Here is a 22534-nt window from a genome sequence, read left to right as displayed (position 1 = left end):
AAAAAGAAAATAGCATTTACTATAGCAACAAGAAAAATAAAGTACCTAGGAGTAAACTTAACCAAAGAGATAAAAGACCTGTACACTGAAAATTATGCAACATTGAAGAAAGAAATTAAGGAAGATACAAATAAATGGAAGCAAATACCATGTTCTTGGATAGGAAGATTCAACATCATCAAAATGGCCATACTACCCAAAGCAATTTACAGATTCAATGCAATCCCTATTAAAATACCAATGACATATTTCACTGACCTAGAACAAATCCTCCAAAAATTCATATGGAACCAAAAAAGACCCCGAATAGCAAAAGCAATCTTGAAACAGAAGAATACAGCAGGAGGAATCACGATATCAGACATCAAACAATACTACAAAGCCACTGTGATCAAAACAGTCTGGTACTGCCATAAGAACAGACATATAGATCAGTGGAACAGAATAGACAGCCCAGAAATAAACCCAGGCCTCTATGGTCAACTAACATTTGATAAAGGAGAAAGGAACATAAAATGGAGTGAGAAGAGCCTCTTTAACAAATGGTGCTGGGAGAACTGGACAGGGACGTGCAAAAAAATGAAACTAGACCACCAACTTACACCACACACAAGAATAAGATCAAGATGGATCAAAGACCTAAATGTAAGTCTGGCTGTATTATTAAATGGTGCCTACATGCAGGCAAATTAGGAAACAACTCCCTAGACTTTTAAAAAATGTATTCATTTATTTATCCACCTATTCATTCAATCAACCAATATATACTAAGCATCTACTTTATATCAGATACTCTCTTGCTCACTATGGCTGGAGCAGTGAAAGTAACAAACATAAAGTTATATTTATCAAGGAAGAAAAAAGTAAAGTGTATATATAAAGTAAGTTAGATGGTATTAAGTGCAATAACATGAAAGAAAATGGGAAAAAGGTAATAAGAAATGTGTGTGTGTATATACATAGGCACAGTACTTTGGTAATGATGCTATGCAATATTACTTAATAGTGATCAATGATTTTAGTATGGTTTGCGTTACAACAATTTCAATATATGCTTTCCTTCCCCCTCCCTAAATCAGAAAATAACATAAAAATAGCAAAAGCTAAGGGAGACACACTAATATGTATCAAACACCAAAGTTATATAACCAAAATGCCTGCACTATTCCTCGATTTGTGATTTGTTGCTTGTGTAAGAAGCAAACAATGATAGAAGCAAATACAGGGTGGGGCAACAGTAAGTTTACAGTTGTGAGTATGTGAAACAGTGTTTATTCTTGTATTATTTTTATTATTTTTCATAGGAACAACTGTAAGCCTACTTTTGCCCCACCCTGTAATAAACACCAGTTGTTTATTTGTATTTCTAATTTGTGGCTGAGTCTTTTAAGCAGCAAAATCCAATCAGGTAATGTTCTAAGGATGTGCCCTTCTTTAATTTATTGTCCAGTTTAGGCATACTTCTTTAAAATGTGAGAGGCTATTTTGCTCTCACATCATCAAGACCAGCTCATCAGGAATCAAGAATCCATGCTCCAGACTGAAGGGATCTTTTGCCTTTTTGTTATACTGACAGGAAACCCTCGTTTGTCACCTAAGTGGGTGTCAGAATGGTAGGATCACAGGGCCTTAGAGATAATGTTTTTGCTTTCCCTTGTTTTCCTCTTTATATGAAACATGCCTGCCTTCTAGCTTACAGAAATCAATTTTGATATCTCCAAAGTAAGATCTTATTTATTTACAAGAGAATTCTGGTTGATAGTAAGTAGCTGCAAACATCTGGGAAATACAATAAATGCTAGAGGTCTGATTTGCTAATCATTGCCAGTTTAAAAAGTCTAATTTGCATAAAGCTTTAATGTTAAGTATAGGAAAATCATAGAAAACATTGGATTTGTGGCAGAAATGTCTGTAAAGTCTGATTCAAACAATTCAAAACAAATGAAAACTAAAAATAAATACATAGAAGTTCAGCACCGGATATTCTACGTGGAGCTGTTCTATACAACATATATAGCAGTGTGAATTTATTTTTGGACAGTTTAGACTGTTAGGTGCAGCACAGGTAGCTGTAGTGACCCATATATGACCCCTTGGAGACAGACATGCCTAGATTCAAATCTTAATTCCTTATGCTTATCGGTTATATTACTTTCAGCAGGTTGTAAGCTTCTCTGAACTTCACTTTTTAAAAAAATCTATAAACTTCAGAGGACACAAACTGCTCTTAGTTATTAAAATAAAGTACTTCATGTTCTATACAATAGTGTCATCTTCCAAATCGCTCAGATGCAAATGAAATAGCTTATTTATTTATTCACTTATTTTTGCTCTTTAATGATGCCAAAGAAGTCCCATCCAGACAATCTTACATTCTACTCTTTATCTTTATAAGACCTAATTTTCTTGACTTGTTACCTTTTGTTCCCACTTTTTGCCACCCAATGATGATATATAAAGGCAAAAGCTACTGGGATTGAGGATGGATACTCCTCTCACCATGCTGAGAATAATGTCTTTAGTTAGTTGTACCTGGTCACTGAGATAAATATTCCAACAAAATGTGATTCTCATATGGTAACAGAATACATTAAATTTTTAAGAGAATGTGCACTGTAGTTAAAAATGCCCCTCAGATAAATGCGAGTTGTCTCTGAAACAAACCTCCCTAGACAGGTAAGTGTAGCTGAATCTCACTCTAATATTTCAGTTTTTGCAAATCAGCAGCCAGAAAAGGGTTGTGACGAAATGTCTCATCTTGCAAGAAAACTGTCTCATTGATGGAAAGGCCAAAGTTCATTGGCTTCTTTTAGCTTGCTTTCATAATTATCTTATTCCTCGGTATGGCTTGCTGCAATTCATGAGACTTCAGTTAAGCAACTTATTTAAAAAGCTCTCCTGTTCTGGAACCAATATGTTTTCACTTTAAATCCATATGGTAATATTTTTATCTCCTTATATCTTGAAGTTTGATGCTTCTGTGGATTACTTATATCGATTTATCAAAAGTAGAGTAATATTACCTATGGCCAAGGATTCTGAAGGCCTTCATGGTCTATCTCTTCCACAAATTCAAATACCCATACATACTCTTTTTACTTATATGTGCCTCTGCATTTTGAAAAATGGTTCAGTAGAAAGTGATATAAGACAAATATTACAAAAGGATAATGAAAAGAAAGTAGACAAATCAAGGTTTGCCAATTCTAAAGACAGTAACATCATAATTAAGAAATTGGAACTTCTGTAATATAACTATTTAATACTCTTACATGTTAATGGTCCTTAAATTTTAAAGGCCCTTTCACAGGTGGCATCTCATTTCATTATTATTATTATTTGTACCAATGACTTAATATTGCAACCCTGAGAATTGGGTATGATTAATTCCATTTTTAAAGAGAAGAAATGAGGGTCAGAGAGATGGAAAATCTGTCCTAGCTCAGAAGTGGTTGAGCTTAGTTTAGAGCTCAGCTCTGTCTGACTCCAAAGATTGAGCTTTGTACACCATTTAGTATGTACAGTGATACAGGAGGTACCTAGTAGAAATAGTATCATTATTGTAATGTATCAGGTTATGGTGGAGAACTGAATGCAACATCTGCAACCCAGTGTTCCTTTTCCCTTTCACTCCACTGACAACCTGAGAGGGCAACATGCTTCTGCTAGTAAAACTTGTCATTGTTAACACTGGAACCAGGAATCATATGTTGCCCTTGACCCTGTTCTCTTTCTGCTATACCATTCTTTCTGTTAAATTGTGGCCCTCTTAACTACAACCCACCTGGAGTTGCCTAAGGTAAATTATGATGAGGACCATTTAATATAAGATTTTCTAATTATCACAAGTTTAGTTTACTGATTAAGCAAAACTGTGTTCTAAGTTTCTAACCTAAGCTATGATGTATATAAATTAAACATCCATGGGTACAAAAGTGCCCACATAGAGTATTTTACTTTTTTCCCTTAAATTAATTAAAGAATAAATTAGTTGTTGTGCTATCAGGAGTAATTAGGGCTAATGCTTTAAAAGAGTACATTGTTTCACAAATGGTCTCACTTGAAAAGTTGAAAACAAGTATTAATCAAGCTAAAGAATATTTTCTCATAACAGTGTATGACCAAAATACCCATAGTCAGATTGGAATGAGGTCTGGTCTCATGAATGAGAGAAAGGGGACAAACAATGTCCCATGGGGAGATAACAGTAAAATTAAATTTCTACTTGTTACCTATACCAGATGTTGTGGTATGCATGTGCTAAGATAGGGGTATAGAAATGGTTGGCTAGATTTTGATAAAATTATTTGCTTCCTTCACATGATTTTAAACAGGTCTACATGTTAATCTTTCTGTAGATTAATAATATTTACATTAACATTGCCCTGTTAAAATATAATCACAATGAGCCTGAAAGAATGGTTTGAACATCTCTATATTCCTCAGATAATTAAAAAGAAAACTACTAGTTTATACCCAGTGTCTGAGAACTAGAAAAAAGTCTTAAAATTCAAATAGCTCAGCTTCCCTCGTTTACAGACCTGGAAACTCTAATGACACACAGTAAGTAGTACAAGAGCCAGCAGTGGAGTCTATATTTAGGTTCTGACCACTTAACCACACTTCAGCCATTTAAAACCAAGAGAGCCCTAGACATTTAGGGCACCACAAGCTTACCTACCATTGATCCTGCCAAAAACTCGTTAATCACTGGTTAACCAATGAACAGTGCTTGGTGTTTTCATGTCAGGAAATGACCTAAAACTAGTGTGTATGTATTTCAACGTGGCCTTCAATGATCAAAGTCTTCAACCTCATGTAATAATTTTTAAATGGTAATGTGAACAAAAACATACATAACATGGATTTGCCTGATGTGTCAGGCCAGTATTATGTTGCCTGCACAAAAGCAATTTCAGATAGCATTTATATTCTTCAGATTACAATTAAATAAAAACCCATCATATTTTCCATACAAAGTTAAATACTATGTTATGGTATTATTTATCTCATAAAACACTACCTAATAACCATAATATGCTACTGTTGGTCATATCAAAGACAATGCATTATCTTAGCAATAAAAAAACTTTCTCACTCTGCACAAAGCTACCTTATATGTCTAAATCCTTGACTTATAAAATGTTTTAAAAATGTCTTGTGAGTTAAGTAGTTAACTATTGGATAAAGTATTTCTGATAATTATTTCCATGAATCTAAACAGCCCATAGCATATATATATATATATATATATATATATATGTGTGTGTGTGTGTGTGTGTGTGTGTGTGTGTGTGTGTGTGTCCTTCCCCAAAGGAAAACATTGCTCCAGTATTCAATACTATGTAGCACTGAATTAATTATATTTAAAATTATTTCTCCATTCTAAATTTTAGTATTATCTACAGTCTAAATTTTACTTTAACTTTAACTATACTAGTTTATTGCTATTGCCTTGCTATTAAATACACAACACAACCTGGCTGGTATGGCTCAGTGGATTGAGCGTTGGCCTGCGAACCAAGTGTCACTGGTTCGATTCCCAGTCAGGGTACATGACTAGGTTGCACGTCAGGTCCTCAATGGGGGTGTGAGTGAGAGGCAACCGCACAGTGATGTTTCTCTCCCTCTCTTTCTCCTTTCCCCTCTGTCTAAAAATAAATAAACAAACAAATAAATAAGTTATTTTGAAAAAATATACACAACACAGAGAGAGACCTATTATCCTCATTCTTCTCACCTTTAAGTGTTTACAAGCCTAGGCAAAAGTGACACATCTTTACCCTTAATTTTTATAGAAAGAGATAAAAGACAATGTAGAACAGTTTAGACCAAATGAAAAATATACAATAAGTGTCATGTGAGGCAAGAGAAGGGAGGGGTGACTAAGAATTAGTGGTCAGAGAGGGATTTATTGAGACAATATCACACTCAAGTGACATTTTCTGGAAGCTCAAAGTTGCTATTAGTGAATTTCAAAGGACAGGAAACTTTAGTTTCAATGTTAATTTCTCCATCATGATATTCTTTAGATAAACAGTCTCTGCTACAGCTCACTAATAATGAATGCCACTCAGAATGATAAAATTACACGAAGGTAAGTCACAACGTATGAACTTTTGGCACTTGTTACCATAATTTATATCACCACTTGTGGGTTACAAATGGTTGGCCTAAACCACAAGTCTAATAGTCACTCGAAATCCCTCCTCACTGAAAAATAGAAAGAATTTTAATTGCAAAGATTCTTTCTTCATTTTTGATGGATATTTGAGAATTTTAGTACATATTCTTTCCGACCACTCTGGGAAGAAAAATAAGCCCTTTTCAATATCTAAAAATAGATTACCAATAATTCATTAAGTAAAAAGATATAACAGGTATTATAGACTTGAATTTGGCAGTATATAAGTCTAGGATATATCCATACACACTTAGATTTATAAATATATGTGTATATTTATATACATTTCACTATAATAATTGATAAATGTTAAATTAGAAGTATACAAAAGCTTCTGAGAAGAATATATCAGCTCAGAAGCCTCATTCAATAATCCATTCATTTATTCATCTGAATGATATTCACTTAGGTTCTGTTGTGTGGGGGCACTATTCTAGATGCTTGCCAAGAAAACTGACGTTCAAGCAGGTTCTTAAAGTATAACTGGGATTTTGACAAGCTGGGAATAAGCAGGGCTTGACATTCCAGTTAGTGGAAATGATGGAAAAATAAATGCAAATACACAATATGATCAGGGAAATTAGCCCTGTGTGGTAAAAATGCTGTGCATGCCAGTGTTAGAGGAACCTAGAAAAGGTAGTCAGATGTCAAATTATGTGTCTTAAACTTTAAAATTCAAAGGAATTTGGAAATTACTAATTTGAATAATAAAATATTATTTTTTCCTATTAAAACTTTTAAAAGAATTTGATTTTTATTTTAGAATAAAATAAGTGCTGGATTTAAGTAGAGCAAGATTGGAGGCCACCATTTTTAATACACACTCACCCTTCATACACTTTCTGAAGCTTTCTAAGTCACTATTTATCTGGAGGACTTTCTAATAGTCTGGGAGTATGTCATGGCATCAGACTGACCATGGCCACACTTCAGATTGGTGGCGAATTTAAGCATTAGTGTTTATTTCTTTGGCATTTTTTGGGGGGGGTGGGGGGACTAATCATATATATTTTCTCTTAACTTATGTTTCTCCCATATATGGCAAAAACAGAACACATGTATCCCAGCTGAAAGTGCTCTATGTCTTAGTGAAACATTTACATAAAAATAGATGTTACTAGCAGAACCATGAACTATAGTCATGACCTTTGTGGTGAGGACAAAGATCCAGCTGACAGAAATTAATGCAAAGTATTACAATGCATACTGGCCAATTCCATGGAAGCAAGTTGTTTTAACAATTTTATTTATTTATTTTTAGAGAGAAGGCAAGGGAGGGAGATGGAGAGGGAGAGAAACAGTGATGTGAGAGAGAACTACATCACTCAGTTACCTCTTACATGCCACTAAATGGGGACCTGGCCCACAACACAGGCATGTGCTCTGACCAGGAATCAAACTGGCAAACTTTTGGTTCACTGGCTGGCACTCAATCCACTGAGCCACACCACCCAGGGCCATAGAAGCAACTTGTTATGACAGTTTATTCAGCTTTCTGATCACTGAAGCAATTCACATCTCATTAAAGAATATGACTCAGTATGCCCTTCTGTGTGCTTGTATGTGTTAGCTCATGTCACAGAAAACAGTGGGGAATATGAGGCAGTAGTGAAAGAATTTAGGGAGCCTGTATTAAGTAATTGAGAGTATTCAGCACTCTTTATTAAGCAGTGGGAGCAGACCTATATATTAACACAGTTACCAAGGCCAAATTTACACGTTTCCTTCTCAAGTATCCAGTGTTAATTTTTTTCCTCTGGCTTTTCCATGTTGTCTAGGCATCCAGTTCTACCTATCAAGATCATAGTAGAGATTCTAGTTAAAATCATACATGTTCTCCCCAATGTTCATCATCAATGTGTCCAAGAAAAAAAGGAAGCATTAATTTACATGAACTCTAGGACAGAGAGAACACAAGATCATTTGTTGCTGTAGATATGGTATACAAATGTAATACAATGCGCTCTGATCAAGAGTAGCTTTTCTGCACTCTTCAATATTTGTGGTGACATATTTGCCTCCATGCTAGATTTGTCTAATTTTTATGAGTTAAGTCCTACCAAGTTAAACATTGAATTCCTGATGGGATTTGGGCATTTGAAGATAGCTAATCACTTAGATAAAGTGATTTTCTAACAAAGAACTTTGTTAGAAAAACCTGTGTGTGTGTCTGTGTGTATGTGTATTCAAATAAGTGATCTTAATTTTATTATTTTTAATTTACTTTATTTTACAGAAATTTTAGGTTCATAGCAAAATTGAGTAGAAGGTACAGAATTCCCATATATTTGTGCTCCCCACAGAATCATAGTCCCCTCTGTTATCAGCATGGTCCATCCATAATATGTACATATGCATATCTTACAAATGATGAACCTACTTGACATATCATTGTCACCCAGAGTCCGTAGTTCATGTTAGGGTTAATTCTTCCTGTTGTACATTCTATAGATTTGGACAAATGTATAATGACATATAACTACCATTATAATATCACACAGAATGTTTTCTCTGCATTAAAATTCTTCTATGTTTTAAATATTTATCTTTGTCTCCCTCTTCCAACCATGGGTCTTTCTATTGTCTCCATTCCCAGAATGTCAAAAAATTGGAACAATACAGTACATAGCCTTTTGAAATTGGCTTCCTTCACTTAATAATATACATCTAAGATTCCTCCATGTCTTTTCATGACATTATAACTAATTTCTTATTTTTCCCCCATTGGGTTAATTTTTTAAAATTTTTATCAAATGTATTGGTGGAACATTAGTTAATAAAATTATATAAATTTCAAGTACATAACTTTATAATACAGCATTTCTATAGTCTAGTATGTGCATGTGATATTAATTTTAAAATACCACTGCAGCTTCCCTAAATTTGGGTACATTTTCTAAGCCACAGGGAGTCTTTAATGAAAGCAGTTTTGTAATATGGTATAGGGACAATGAAGAATCTCCCCCTATTCAGAAAGGCTCGTTTATGAAAGTTCTTACACCATATTCCTGAGAGAGATGCCTAATAAATTATTTTAAATTGCAGCACTGTGATTTTGGAATTACCAACAGAGATTTTGCAATAGCATGTGGTAGCTATCTAGTGAATATTTATCACTGACTGTGATGCATTCATATGTGATTTTAGCTGCATGAAGTTCCAAATACAAGATAATAAGCATTCGTATTTTTCTCTTTGACTTGAGCAAATAGGACTCTCTATGGAAGCTGGCTTCAAAGTCTGATCTAATTATACTATTAGACACAATGATGGGAAATCAAAGAGCGAGGTCAGAAAATGGTGCACGAGTTTCTGGGCTATTTCCTGACACTTTCATTAGGAAGATGAGCTCATTAAATACAAAAAAAAAAAAAAAAAAAAAAGGGCATTCACTTTAAAATGTGCAATGGAGTTTCACAATTCATCTTTTTCTCAGAAATATGCTTCAATTTTTCCAAAGAACCAAATTAATTGCAAGAAACTTCTCTGTCTACTGAACTAAGCCCAAGTCATTATGTAGCCAATGATGACATTTCAACATGAGGACTCCTACATGCTTCAAGTTTTGCTCAGGATGATGCCTTTAGCTTTACACATTCTGATATTATTTTCCTGACATTCTGCTTAGGTTTTTTATCCACATTTCTGGGGAAAAATTTATCAGACCTTCCATTTTCTCTAAGAAAAAGATAAATCAAGACACTGAAATGCTTATTCATCTGTCTTTTTAAACATGAAAAGGAGCACCTAAAATGTACTGGGTTTGAGGACCCAATATGGGGGTGGAATAGGTTGAAGTTATACTAACCTTCTCCCAGGACCAAGCTGGAATTACAACTAAATTATAGAAGAATTATCCTGAATAACCAACTGAACACTAGCTAGAAAGAAGCCTCATAACTAAGGACAGACAGAAGAAACCACTTCGCAAAAACGCGACTGGTAACGAGTATGGAGAAGGTACAAGAGGGCCAGCTGGGCTCCCATGGGTAGGATGTGAAGAAGGTACAGAGGGATATTTCAGCAGCTGATGGCATCCCCATTAGAAGTGTGGGACCTAAACCCAAGCTCGGCTCACCAACCTGCAGCACCAGAGCCAGGAAAGGAACCCATAAAAGATCCAGCTGTGAAAAGCAGCCTGGTTTCCTTCCACCAGGGAGAGATGGTTAGAGACGCAGAGAGCCTCTTAAAGGGCCAATGCACAAAATTTCATTTGCAGTCACACACCCTGGGCTCCTGCAGAGGGAGGGCAGAGTGGACTAAAGGTGTGAGAAGAGTCTGGGGCTGGTGGCTCTGGGGTGAGAACTGAAGGAACAGCTACCAGGATCCCTGTGCTGAATCATTAACTATACTGCAGAAGCGATCTTTCCTGAGCAGGGCACTCCTCTCCAAGCAGCATGAGCCAGAGGGGAAGCAATAGCCTCACCCACAGGATTCCCTCTCTTCCCAACTTGTGGAGTATAAGCCAGGCTGCGAAGGAGTACAGCTGGAGGCAATTTCAGTTTTTAAGCTTCACAGAAAGCCTGCAGGTGAAGGTGGATTTCTAGGAGCTCTGAAACTTTAGCTGACCTTCCACCTGGCTTAGTGTTAGTAAAAGCCATTCTTGGTGCACAACCTGGTTGTTTCTGCACACATCCAGGCCCAGCAGAGGGAGATACAAGCAGTGGATTGCAGATAGCTCTAAATAGGTTGCCCAGGGCCAGTCATAGGGAATGTCTGGTACAGGCTGGGACCAGAGTCTTTGCAGATCTACCTAATACATACAAACAGACATAAAGAGGCAGCCAAAAGTGGAAGACAAAAAAAAAAAAAAAAAAAAAAATCAGGCCCCAAATGAAAGAACAAGAGAATTCTCCAGAAGAACTAGATGAAATGGAAGCAAGCAATTTATCAGATAGAGAGTTTAGAATAATGATTATAAGGAAACTCAACAGCATGAAAAAGACATAGAAGTGATAAAAAGGATCAGTAAGAAATAAAGAATGCAATATCAGAAATAAATAACACACTGAAAGGAATAAACAGTAGGTTAGATGAAGCAAATGATCAAATCAGCAATTTGGAAGAGAGGGTAGAAAAAAACACCCAAGCAGAGCAGCAAAAAAAGAAAAAAAAATAATTACAAAATATGAGAGGAGTTTAAGAAATCATTGGGACAACATGAAGTGTAACAACATCCACATCATGGGAATATGAGGGAAAAAATGAAAGTAAGCAAGGGATTGAGAACATACTGAAGAAATAATGACCAAAACCTTCACTAATCTGGTGAAGGAAAAAGACACACAAGTACAAGAAGCACATAAATTACCAAATAAGATGGCCCCAAAGAGACCCACACCAAAACACATCATAATTAAAATGGCAAAGCTTAAAGACAGGGAGAGAATCTTAAAGGCCACAAGAGACAAGCAGTTAGTTACCTACAAGGGCATTTCAATTAGATTGCCATCTTATTTCTTAGCAGAGACATTTCAGACCAGAAGTATCGATAATTGGTGTGAAATATTCCAGGTGATGAAAAGCAAAGACTTACAATCAAGGCTATTTTTTCCAGCACAACTATCATTTAAAAATTGAAGGGAAAATAAAAAGTTTCCCAGAAAAGAAAAAGCAATAGGAGTTTGTTAACACCAAATCAGTAATGCAACGGATGTTAAAGAATTTGCTTTAAGAAGAAGAAAAAGAGAAAGAAAGAAAGAAAGAAAGAAAGAAAGAAAGAAAGAAAGAAAGAAAGAAAGAAAGAAAGAAAGAAAACAGAGGAAAATAGTCTAACAATAAAATAGCACTCAATACATATCTATCAATAATCACCTTAAATGTAAGTGGCTTAAATGCTCCAAACAAAGACATAGGGTAGCTAAATGGATAAGAAAACAAGACCCATATATCAACAGCTTCCAAGAGACTCACCTCAGATCAGAAGATACACACAGATTAAAAGTAAAGAGATTTCATGCAAATGGAAGGGGGAAAAAGCTAGGGTAGCAATACTTGTATCTGAAAGAAATAAACTTTAAAACCAAGTCTATATTAAGAGACATAGAAGAACACTACATAATAATAAAGAGAACAATCCAACAGGAAGATGCAACCCTAATAAACATTTATGCACCCAACATAGGAGCAGCTAAATATGTGAATAAAATCTTGATATACATAAAGGGAAAGAATGATAAATATACAGTCATATGAGGAATATTAACACGCCTTTGACTTCAGTGGATAGATCTGATCTTCCAGACAGAAACTCAAAAAGGAAACAGCAGCTTTAAACAACACACTACATCAAATGAATTTAATTGATGTCTTCAGAGCATTTTACCCCAAAGCAGCAGTATATACATACTTTTCCAGTGCACATGGAATGTTTTCTAGGATATACCGCATGTTAAGACACAAAACAAGTCTAAATAAATTTAAGAAGATTGAAATCATATCAAGTATCTTCTCTGACCACAATGCTATGAAATAGAACTCAATCACAGGAAGAAAAATGAAAAGTACACAAAGTATGAAAGCTAAATGACATGTTATTAAACAAGGAGTGGGTCAACAAGATCAAAGAAGAAATCAGAAGATATCTTGAAACAAATAGAAATGAAGACACAACAATCCAAAATCTGTGGGACACTGGGAAAGCAATCATAAGAGGGAAATCCATACCATTACAGGCTTATCTCAAAAAAAAAAAAAAAAAAAAAAAAAGCTCAAATGAACAATCTAACTTTATACTTAAAAAAAAAAACTTGGAAAAGAAGAAAAAACAGCTCAAAGTGACTAAAAGGAAGCAAATAATACAGATCAGAGCAGAAATAAAAGAAATAGAGTCTAGAAAATGAAACAAAAGATCAGTGAATCCAAGAGCTGATTCTTTGAAAAGATAAACAAGATTGACAAATCTTTATATATACTCATCAAGAAAAAAAGAGAGAACCAGATAAATAAGATCAGAAATTAAAAAGGAGAAATAACAACTGACAGCAAATAAACACAAAAAATTGTAAGAAAATGTAATGAACAACTATATGCCAACAAATTGGACAACCTGGATGAAATGGATAAATTCCCAGAACATACAATCTTCTGAGACTAAATCAGAAAGAATTAGAGAATCTAAATAGGCAAATTACACCTAGTGAAATGGAAGCAGCAATCAAAAAGCTGCCAACAAACAAAACTCTTGACAGGATGGCTACAAGGGTAAATTTTACCAAACATTTCAAGAACTAATACCTATCATCTCAAACTATTTTTAAAAATTCAAGTAGATTGAAGACTCCCAAGCTCATTTTACAAGGCTAGCATTATCATAATTCCAAACACAGATAAAGACACTACAAAGAAAAAAATTATAGTCCAATATCACTGATAATCATAGATGCTAAAATTCTCAACAAAATATTAGCAAACCAAATACAGGAATGCATTAAAAAGATCATACATAAACCATGATCAAGTGGGATTTATTTCAGGAATGTAAGGTGGGTACATTTGCAAATTAATAAATGTGATTCACCACATAAACAAAATGAAGTGTAAAAACCACATGATCATATCAATAGATACAGAAAAAGCATTTGATAAAATTCAACACCCATTTATGATAAAAACTCTCAGCAAAGTAGGATTAGAGGGAACACACCTCAACATAATAAAGGCCATATATGACAAACACCCCTGCCAGCATCACATTCAATGAGTGAAAACTACAAGCACTCCCCTAAATATCGGTAATAAGACAGGGATGCCTGCTTTCATCTCCCTTATTCAAAATAGTACTGAAAGTCTTAGTCATAGCAATCAGATAATAAGGAGAATTAAAAGACATCTAAATTGGAAAGGAAGAAGTAAAACTGTCTTTTTTGGCAGATGACATGATATTGTACTTATAGAACTCTAAAGACTCCACCAAGAAACTTCTAGAACTGATAAATGAATTCAGTAAAGTAGCAGGATACAAAGTTAATATCCAGAAATCCATTGCAATTTTATATGCCAATAATGACCTATCAGAAAGGGAAATTAAGAAAACAATCCTATTCACGATTGCTTCAAATCAATAATATACTTAGAAATAAATCTAATCAAGGATGTAAAAGATCTGTATTTGGATAATTATAAGCCACAGAAGAAAGCAATTGAATAAGATACACAGAAATGGAAGCACATACAGTGTTCATAAATAGGAAGAATTAACATCATTAAAATGCCCATACTACCGAAAGTGATTGATAGATTCAGTGCAATTCCTATCAAGATTCACATGACATATTTCACAGAACTAAAACAAATATTTCAAAAATTTATATGGAACCACCAAAGGTGCTGCATATCAACAACAATCCTGAGACAGAAGAACAAAGAACAATCTTAAACTATACTATGAGGCAATAGTAATTAAAACAGCATGGTGGAAAGAAGGGGAAGGGACTAGTCAAAGAACGTGTATGGAGGTCCCATGGACATGAACAATGGTGTGGGGATTGACTGTGGGAGTGAGGATTGGGCAGGGCAGAAGAGGGCAAAGGGGGGAAAATTGGGACAACTGTAAAAAATTAAACAATAATAAAAAAATTAAAAAACAGCATGGTACTGACATAAAAACAGATACATATGTCAATGGAACAGAAGAGAGGGCTTAGAAACAAACTCATACCTTTATAGTCTATTAATATTCAACAGAAGAAGAAAGCAAATAAAATAGGCTAAAGATACTTTATTCAATAAATGGTGTTGGAATAATTGGACAGATACATGTAGAAAAATAAAACTAGACCACTTTCTTACACCACACACTAGAATAAATTCAAAATGGATTAAAGACTTAAATGTTATACCGAAAGTCATAAAAATCCTACAAGAAAACATAAGCAATATAATCTTGGACATTGCTTGTAACAATATTTTATCTAATATATCTCCCCAGTAAAAGGAAACAAAAGAATAAATACACAAATAGGACTACATCAAACTATAAAATTTTTGCACAGCGAAGGAAACCATCAACAAAATAAAAAACCTCACACTGTAAAACCCACAAAATTGGAAAACATATTTGCTGATACATCTGTAAGGGGTTAATATTCAAAATTTATAAAGAACTTACAAAACTCAACACTAAAAAGCAAAACAACCAAATTAAAAAAATGGACAAAGGACCTGAATAGACACTTCTACAGAGAAGACATATGGATGGCCAATAGACATATGAAAAGATGCTCAATGTCACTAATCATCAGAAAGATGCAAATTAAACCACAATGAGATATCACCTCACACCTGTCAGAATGGTCATCATCAATAAATCAATAAGCAACAAGTGCTGGTGAGGATGTGAAGAAAGGGGAAACCTAGTGCACTGTTGGCGGGAATGCAGACTGGTGCAGCCACTGTAAAAAGAGATATGGAAATACCTCAAAAGAACTAAAAATGGAATTGCCTTTTGACCAAGCAATTCCACCCCTGGGAATATCTCTGAAGAAACCCAAAATACTAATTCGAAAGAACATAGGCACCCCTATGATCATTGTAGCATTATTTACAATCACTAAGATATGGAAGCAGCCCAAGTGTCCATCAGTAGATGAGAAGATAAAACAACTCTGGGACATTTACACAATGGAATACTACTTGGTCATAAAAAAGAAGAAAATTTTACCCTTTGCAACAGCATGGACAGACCTGGAGAACATTATGCTAAGTGAAATAAGCCAGTCAGTGAAAAACAAATACCATATTATTTCATTTATAAGTAGAATCTAGTTCACAAACTGAACTAACAAGCAAAATAGAGGCAGACTCATAGATACAAAGCAGATAAGAGCTAATGGGGGAAGAGGTTAGGGTGTGGAGGGATTGAGCACAAAGGAAAAAGGACTCATGGACATGGACAACAGTATGATGATTTTGAGGGGGTGGATATAAGAGGGATAAATGCTAATGGAAAATATAAATAAAAATAAAAAGATAAAAAAATAAAATGTCCTGAGCTCTGTTTTGAGTAGCTGATAATTTTAGTACAGTGAAGCATAATTACAGAGTTGGGTCTATATCAGTTTCTTGTGAACACAAAGGAAAGTAACTAATGAGGGTGGGAGAAGTTTTGGGAATGGCTTCATGGACGCCTAAACTAGTGATATTGGATCTAAAACTCAAGTTTGTCTAATTTCAAAGTCCATGTTTATTGTATTATAGTACAATAGAGTTTGTACAATGCTGAGCTAGCAATTAAATGTTGCTGAACAGTAAGTTTCTCAATTTAAGAATAGCATGGTTCTATTTTATAGAAGGCTCAGATAAAAAGAATGAAAATCATCAAGAAATAGTTCCTGTGAAAATTGATGTTATATTAAAATTGTGCACAATTACTTTCTATTTTTGCATAAATTTGCAACAGCCAAGAGACATTAAAGTGATCAAAAGAAATAAAATAAAAACTTAGAATCCTTCAGCTTTAGTATATGGACTCTGGCGTAAGCATCTGTAATCTAGTTTTTAGGATGAAGGGGAAAAATTTAACTTTTAAAATAATTGTCCACACCAAAAGACTGTAGAATGCTGATTAGTTTTATGTGCTCTTAAATGTCAGGTAATCTAATCTGTTGAACCATAGCATCTTATGCTAGTGGGCCCTGGAAAGCTTTCAACTGGTATTTCCAGGGATTTGTTGTAATAGCATAAATTTCAGGTAGAAAGTAATTTTAAAAGCTATTACAGTTTTGGTCTGATATCTGCTCCCCTATATTCTTGCCCTAGGCAATATATCCACTTTCCTATTTTTAGCTACCCTCTGCTGATGACACCAAGTTCTAAAATCTAGGCCTTAAACATTCGCTGTACTTTAAACCTTTTTTCTTTTCCTGCACTTTAAGTCTTTTTATATCTTATGCCAAGAGAAAAGCTTATCTGTTCTTGACAAAAGCATGCTGAAAAACCTGCTGATCAGCATCCAGGGAACAACGTATGAAGGCAGAAAATTAGGACTGTAGCCAAATAGTTCATTTAATCTAGAGGAAACCAGCAAAACATGACTGGGATTCACCAGAGGTACCAATGGATTAAAGGAAGCTTTTTCCTGGTATGTTTATCCTGGTATATCCCATGGGTTATAAAATTGATCCATTTTACTTTCTAACCATATTTCTTGCATTTTTTATTGTTCCACTACCTACCTGATCTTCAAACTTTGGGTTATAATTCATCTGTTTCTTAAGTGGTAGACACATAGGTTAACCTTTGTTGCCTCCTTGCCCAGGATTCACGGACTTCTCTTGCAGTACAGTTCCATACTCTGCCCATCACTGCGACTCTGTACCCATCTTTGCTTTCACCATTTCGTGTCTTCAATTTCAAATTTGAAGCAAAACTTTCATTACATAAGAATTTAGAAAAATTGTTACACCTTACCCCAGAGTAATTATATGATGATAGTCCGACCTAAATGAAAAGTTTTGTTTTTATTTTAAAATGAATATATATATCCGGGTGCCAGATGAGGCTGAGCTCCTCCAACACCCTGGCTCAGTTGGAAACTGCTCTTTCCAGCAGAGGTTTCATGACCACAGTGGAACAAATTTATCCAGGACAGTGTATTTCGTCTGGGGAGAAAGGGAGGCAGCTGTTCCCTCTAGTGGAGAAAGCACAAGACCTTCATCCCCCATGGTTTTATTGAGAAGGATATACATGGGAGATATGAGGTCAAAATTCATAAATCATCAATAGCTTTTAGGCATATGGATTACAATTGATGGTTACAGATTCCAGATATCAATAAAGAGGGCATGATGACCAGTCTGTGTTAGGGTCTATTAAACATCTTGACACCACACTGGCATTAGGTGCAAGGTTTCATACATTCCTTGCTGGAGATTGTTTATACTTAACTGAGAGATAAGAAAAGCAGAGCAAGCTCCAAAGCACAATAAGTATTCTTTAAATCCAATTCCCGTAGAAACCCTCTGAGAGGCCTTTGGTCCTGTCTGCTCTGCCTTCCAGTTTTCTGTTGAGACTTAGAGGCTTCCCAGGGGTGGGCAGCCTGGCTCATGGCTTGGGCTACAATTCCCAAAACCACAAGGAGCAGTTCCCCACATATGTACACACACACACACACACACACACACACACACACACATATATATTTAACTGCACATTATATAGAATATTTATTAATAAAATAGACAACATGTGGCATAGGAAGACTAATAAACTGCTTATATTGCAGATAAGATGGCTATCTTGGAAGTTCAGAGTAAGCCTCTGATCAGGTGTGATTTGAGGACACTGCTCAAGTTGCTTTGCCTCCCCACACCAGCCAAAATAGTTTCTTATTGCCTGTCATTCTCTGCAATTCCAACAACAGAAGCTTAACTTTAATTCAACATACTAATTAAAATACAGATGTTATTAATGGGAGAAAGAGGTTTGAAAGTAAAGGAAGTGTCGAAAAACCAATTTGGTCTTTTCATAATTTCCACCAGACACCATTCTGTGTGTCTTTTAGAAGAATAACATGCTAATGTTTATAGAATGCTTTAAAGTCTTTGAATAACTAAAGAGATCTAAGTAGTAAAATAACAATAGTAATACAGTAAAATGTTTAAAGAACATATAGTTGTCACATGTACATATGGAACACTCATATTGGGGAAACCCTTACATATTTCCTTTTTATTTTTACATGGCATTTTTTTCTCTCTAATTGTGGCAATATCTGCTGTATGAAAATGACAGCATCATGGTAATATGATCTCATTGCAGGTATTCATTACAAAGATTGAATTCACCGATAAATATATAGCATATTAAATCTGCAATTAGCCTATCGAGGCTAAATATTTTGTAACAATATAGTTCTAAATGCATATTCTGAATAGAAGATATGAGGAGTTATTGCAGGAAGCTTCTTCCTAGGAAAGTTTTTGCTCTTTGGCAAGTTATTATTTGTTCCCAGCCTGTGCCTTCATTACCCATTCATTAACAACCACCAGCTTATGCTCCAAATATTCAAGTTTCTTCATGGTAAAACAATTATTTCTTCCTAGTGTCAGTTTTTCCTACTGGTCTATGCAACAACAATTTTTGAGATATTTTTAGTGCCACTACCTTCGCTTCTGTCACATACTCTTCTGTGAATGGTTATTTACTCACCTGAAATAATTTTCCATAGAAAGAAAACACTTCTCTAGACTGGTAGCCAATCCAAAATTCTGTGGGTTCCTCCTTGGTTACCTCAATTCTACTTATGAAAACCAGGCCATATTCTTTGAAGACATTCTCCAATAGCTTAGCCAGAATAAATTTAAAGAGAATGATTAAAATGCTATCATGTTAATTTCAAATAACTTGTTAGTGAATTGAAGTAGCTAATACTAATTTGTAATCTTCCAAGTTATACCAGTTTATAAATTGAATTATTATGGTCAATAGTGGATTTTTGTTACAGAAAAGTAAAATGTATAAAATAGTATAACAAGTATTTGAATATTTTACCAAATAAAAGATCTTTTAATGTTTGTTTATAATTAATTTTTAAAAATGCACTGCAGATTTAAGAAGACAAGAAAGGACTTTATAGTTTATCTAATTAAATTATTTTCATTTATAACAATAACCATGTCCCTCTGAAAATAAAAATCTACTCACAAACCATCATGTACATCCAAATATATTTCAAACTCTCTTTCTTAATGCATGCAAACATTTAAAACAACACTTAATGATTAAATAATATCAAAAACACACTCGGTAGAAAAGGATTTGGAAACTCTTGACTACAGTTTGGTGGAAGAGGCCCATTAATACATTTCTAAATTTCTTCCATGGCAGAATAAAATAATCAAGTGAAAAATGCTCTCTACATCTTAGAGACTGGTGCAGCGGATTGAATCCAAATTCACAAGCCTAAGGTATCAAACTACAATTCAAACACAGAGTATCTGGACAATTCAAGGAATCATTTACATTTTCTTGCATTTCAATAACTTTATTGAAATGTATGTCCCTACCAAAAAATAATGGTAGTTGGTGAGCTTACCTCTGCTAACTCAACATTAACACTGATGTAATCAAAATATTGAAATAGAGAATTGAACGGAACCTGCCTTCCTGGAAGTCATCCCAACAAAGAAGTCCTGAAGAATGGCCAAGGCCCCTGCTTCTAAAGCACAACCATTCTCAAGAGGACACAGAATCTTGCCCTGGCCAGGTGGCTCAATGTAATTTACATACCATAAAACTTACCCTTTAGACTTCCGGCCAAGATGGAGGCTTAGATTGACAGGCTCAGTCTCCCTCTACAACTAAGTAGGAATACAACTACCTCAAAACAAAGGATAACCAGAAATTCCAGAAAATAAAACTATATGGAAGCCCAACGTATGAAGTTATAACCCAGCGGTGCTTATCCGGAGGGGTAGGAGGGGTGAGAAACCGTGGTGCTGTTTGTGATAGCAGCAGGGATAGCGGTGGGACTGCAAGAAATGCCAGGGGAACAATCCCAGCAGCAGTCGAGACCCCGCAGTTCGTGATTCCAACGCTGAGAAAGGCAGACCCCGCATTGCCTTGGACAGTGAGGCCCAGAGGGTGGGGGGATGGATCCCTGTCTCTCAGCAGAGAATAACAGCAGTAATCCATCTTGGACCCCCACCCCCAAACAAAGCACCACAGTGTGGTGAAAAAGGTCACCGGGTAGTGATGAGTGCACGGGGCTCCGCTTCCTATAGCCTGCCCAGGAAGAAAAGCTAAACACAAGACTGTCAGAATGAAGCAGAAAATGATTGAAATCCCGGTGATGCAGCTCGCCAGGCAGCAGATGCGGGACCTGACAGATGAACAAATAGGAAATCTTTCTGAGGCTCAGTTCAAAGCTATAGTCATACGGTGGCTTAAGAATTAACAAAAGATTTGGAACAAGACAGGGAAGGAATGAAAACTAATCATATCAAAATGAACAAAAACACATACGAGACAAGTGGTGAGGAAATAAAATCCAGAGATCAAATCAACAAATCGGAACATAGGGAAGGAACAAACAGTCAACCAGTGCAGAAAGAGGAAACAAAAAGTGAGGAAAGTGAGGAGAGAATCAGAAACTTCTGGGACAGCTATAAGCGATCGAACAGTCAAGTAATAGAATTGCCAGAGGGCGAAGAAGAAGAACTAGAAATTAAAAAATTATGTGAATAAATAATGAAGCAGAACTTCCCAAACTTAGAGAAGGAAATAGACTTACAAGTCCAGGAAGCACAGAGAGTTCCAGAAAAGCTGGACCCAGGGAGAACCACTCCAAGGAACAATGTAATCAAATTGTCAAAAATTAAAAATAAAGAGAGAATCTTAAAAGCAGCCGAGAGAAGAAGAGAATTATGTACAAAGGGGTCCCAATTAGACTATCAGCTGATTTCTCAAAGGAGACCCTGCAGGCAAGAAGGGACTGGCTAGAAATATTCAAAGTAATGAAAATCAAAAACCTACAGCCACGAATACTCTATCCAGTGAAACTGTCATTCAGAATAGAAGGGCAGAGAAAGTGCTTCCAGGACAAAGTAAAACTGAAGGAGTTCATTAGATCCAAACCACTGTTATATGAGATGTTAAAGGGACTGGTTTAGAAGAAGGAGGATCAAAACTATGAACATTAAAATGAAAACTGCATCACAAGAACCAACAACAGAAGCTAGGGAACTGAAACAAAGGCAAACTAAGTAGGCACGAGAGTGGAAAAAGAACTATAGGTATGGGGAACAGATTGGGGGGAGGTTAGTGAGGGGGTGAGGGGGGAAAGGGAGGGAGATGATGCAGGAATTAAGAAGCATAGTAGAAGGGAGTGGAGTAGACAGGAAGAGGCTGAGAAGAACTATATGCACAACCAATGGACATGGACTAAAAGGGGGGGGACAAGGGGAGGGAGGGAGGCCACCGGGTAGAGGGGAGCAGAGGGAAAAGAAATTGGGACAACTGTAACAGCATAATCAATAAAACATATTTTTTTTAAATCTTACCTTTTAAAGTAAAAAAAAACATATATATTGAAATATACCAGACTATTGTAAAAACTAAATAGTTATCAACAAAAGAGAGTTTACAAAAGTATAAAATATACTGTGGTTCTTTGCTTTATTTTCTAGTGTATATTTACCCATAACATGATCTCAAAATTGGATACATCCATCCAGGATGGACTCAGGCTACACATTGCTCTGGGTAACTGTTTATAACACATCTAACATATTAGATCACATTATATTCACTGACTTAATAGAAAATCCTGAACACATCTCAGCAGTCTCATCATTATGAAGACACTTATTTGATTAAGACTTTCTGTTGGCACAATGAGGGAATTTTAAA

The 22534-nt window shown here is 35.4% G+C and overlaps 1 protein-coding gene across 1 annotated transcript in view; it reads left to right on the top strand.

Moving 5' to 3' along the window:
- The window catches only part of HTR2C (5-hydroxytryptamine receptor 2C), a 173448-nt gene that overhangs the window by 61675 nt on the left and 89239 nt on the right, over positions 1-22534 (top strand). The window lies entirely within an intron of this gene.

This window comes from Furipterus horrens, unplaced genomic scaffold (genome assembly GCF_987537825.1).
Source record: "Furipterus horrens unplaced genomic scaffold, mFurHor1.1.pri manual_scaffold_17, whole genome shotgun sequence".
Lineage (NCBI taxonomy): Eukaryota > Metazoa > Chordata > Mammalia > Chiroptera > Furipteridae > Furipterus > Furipterus horrens.
This window is presented reverse-complemented; position numbering and strand designations above follow the sequence as displayed.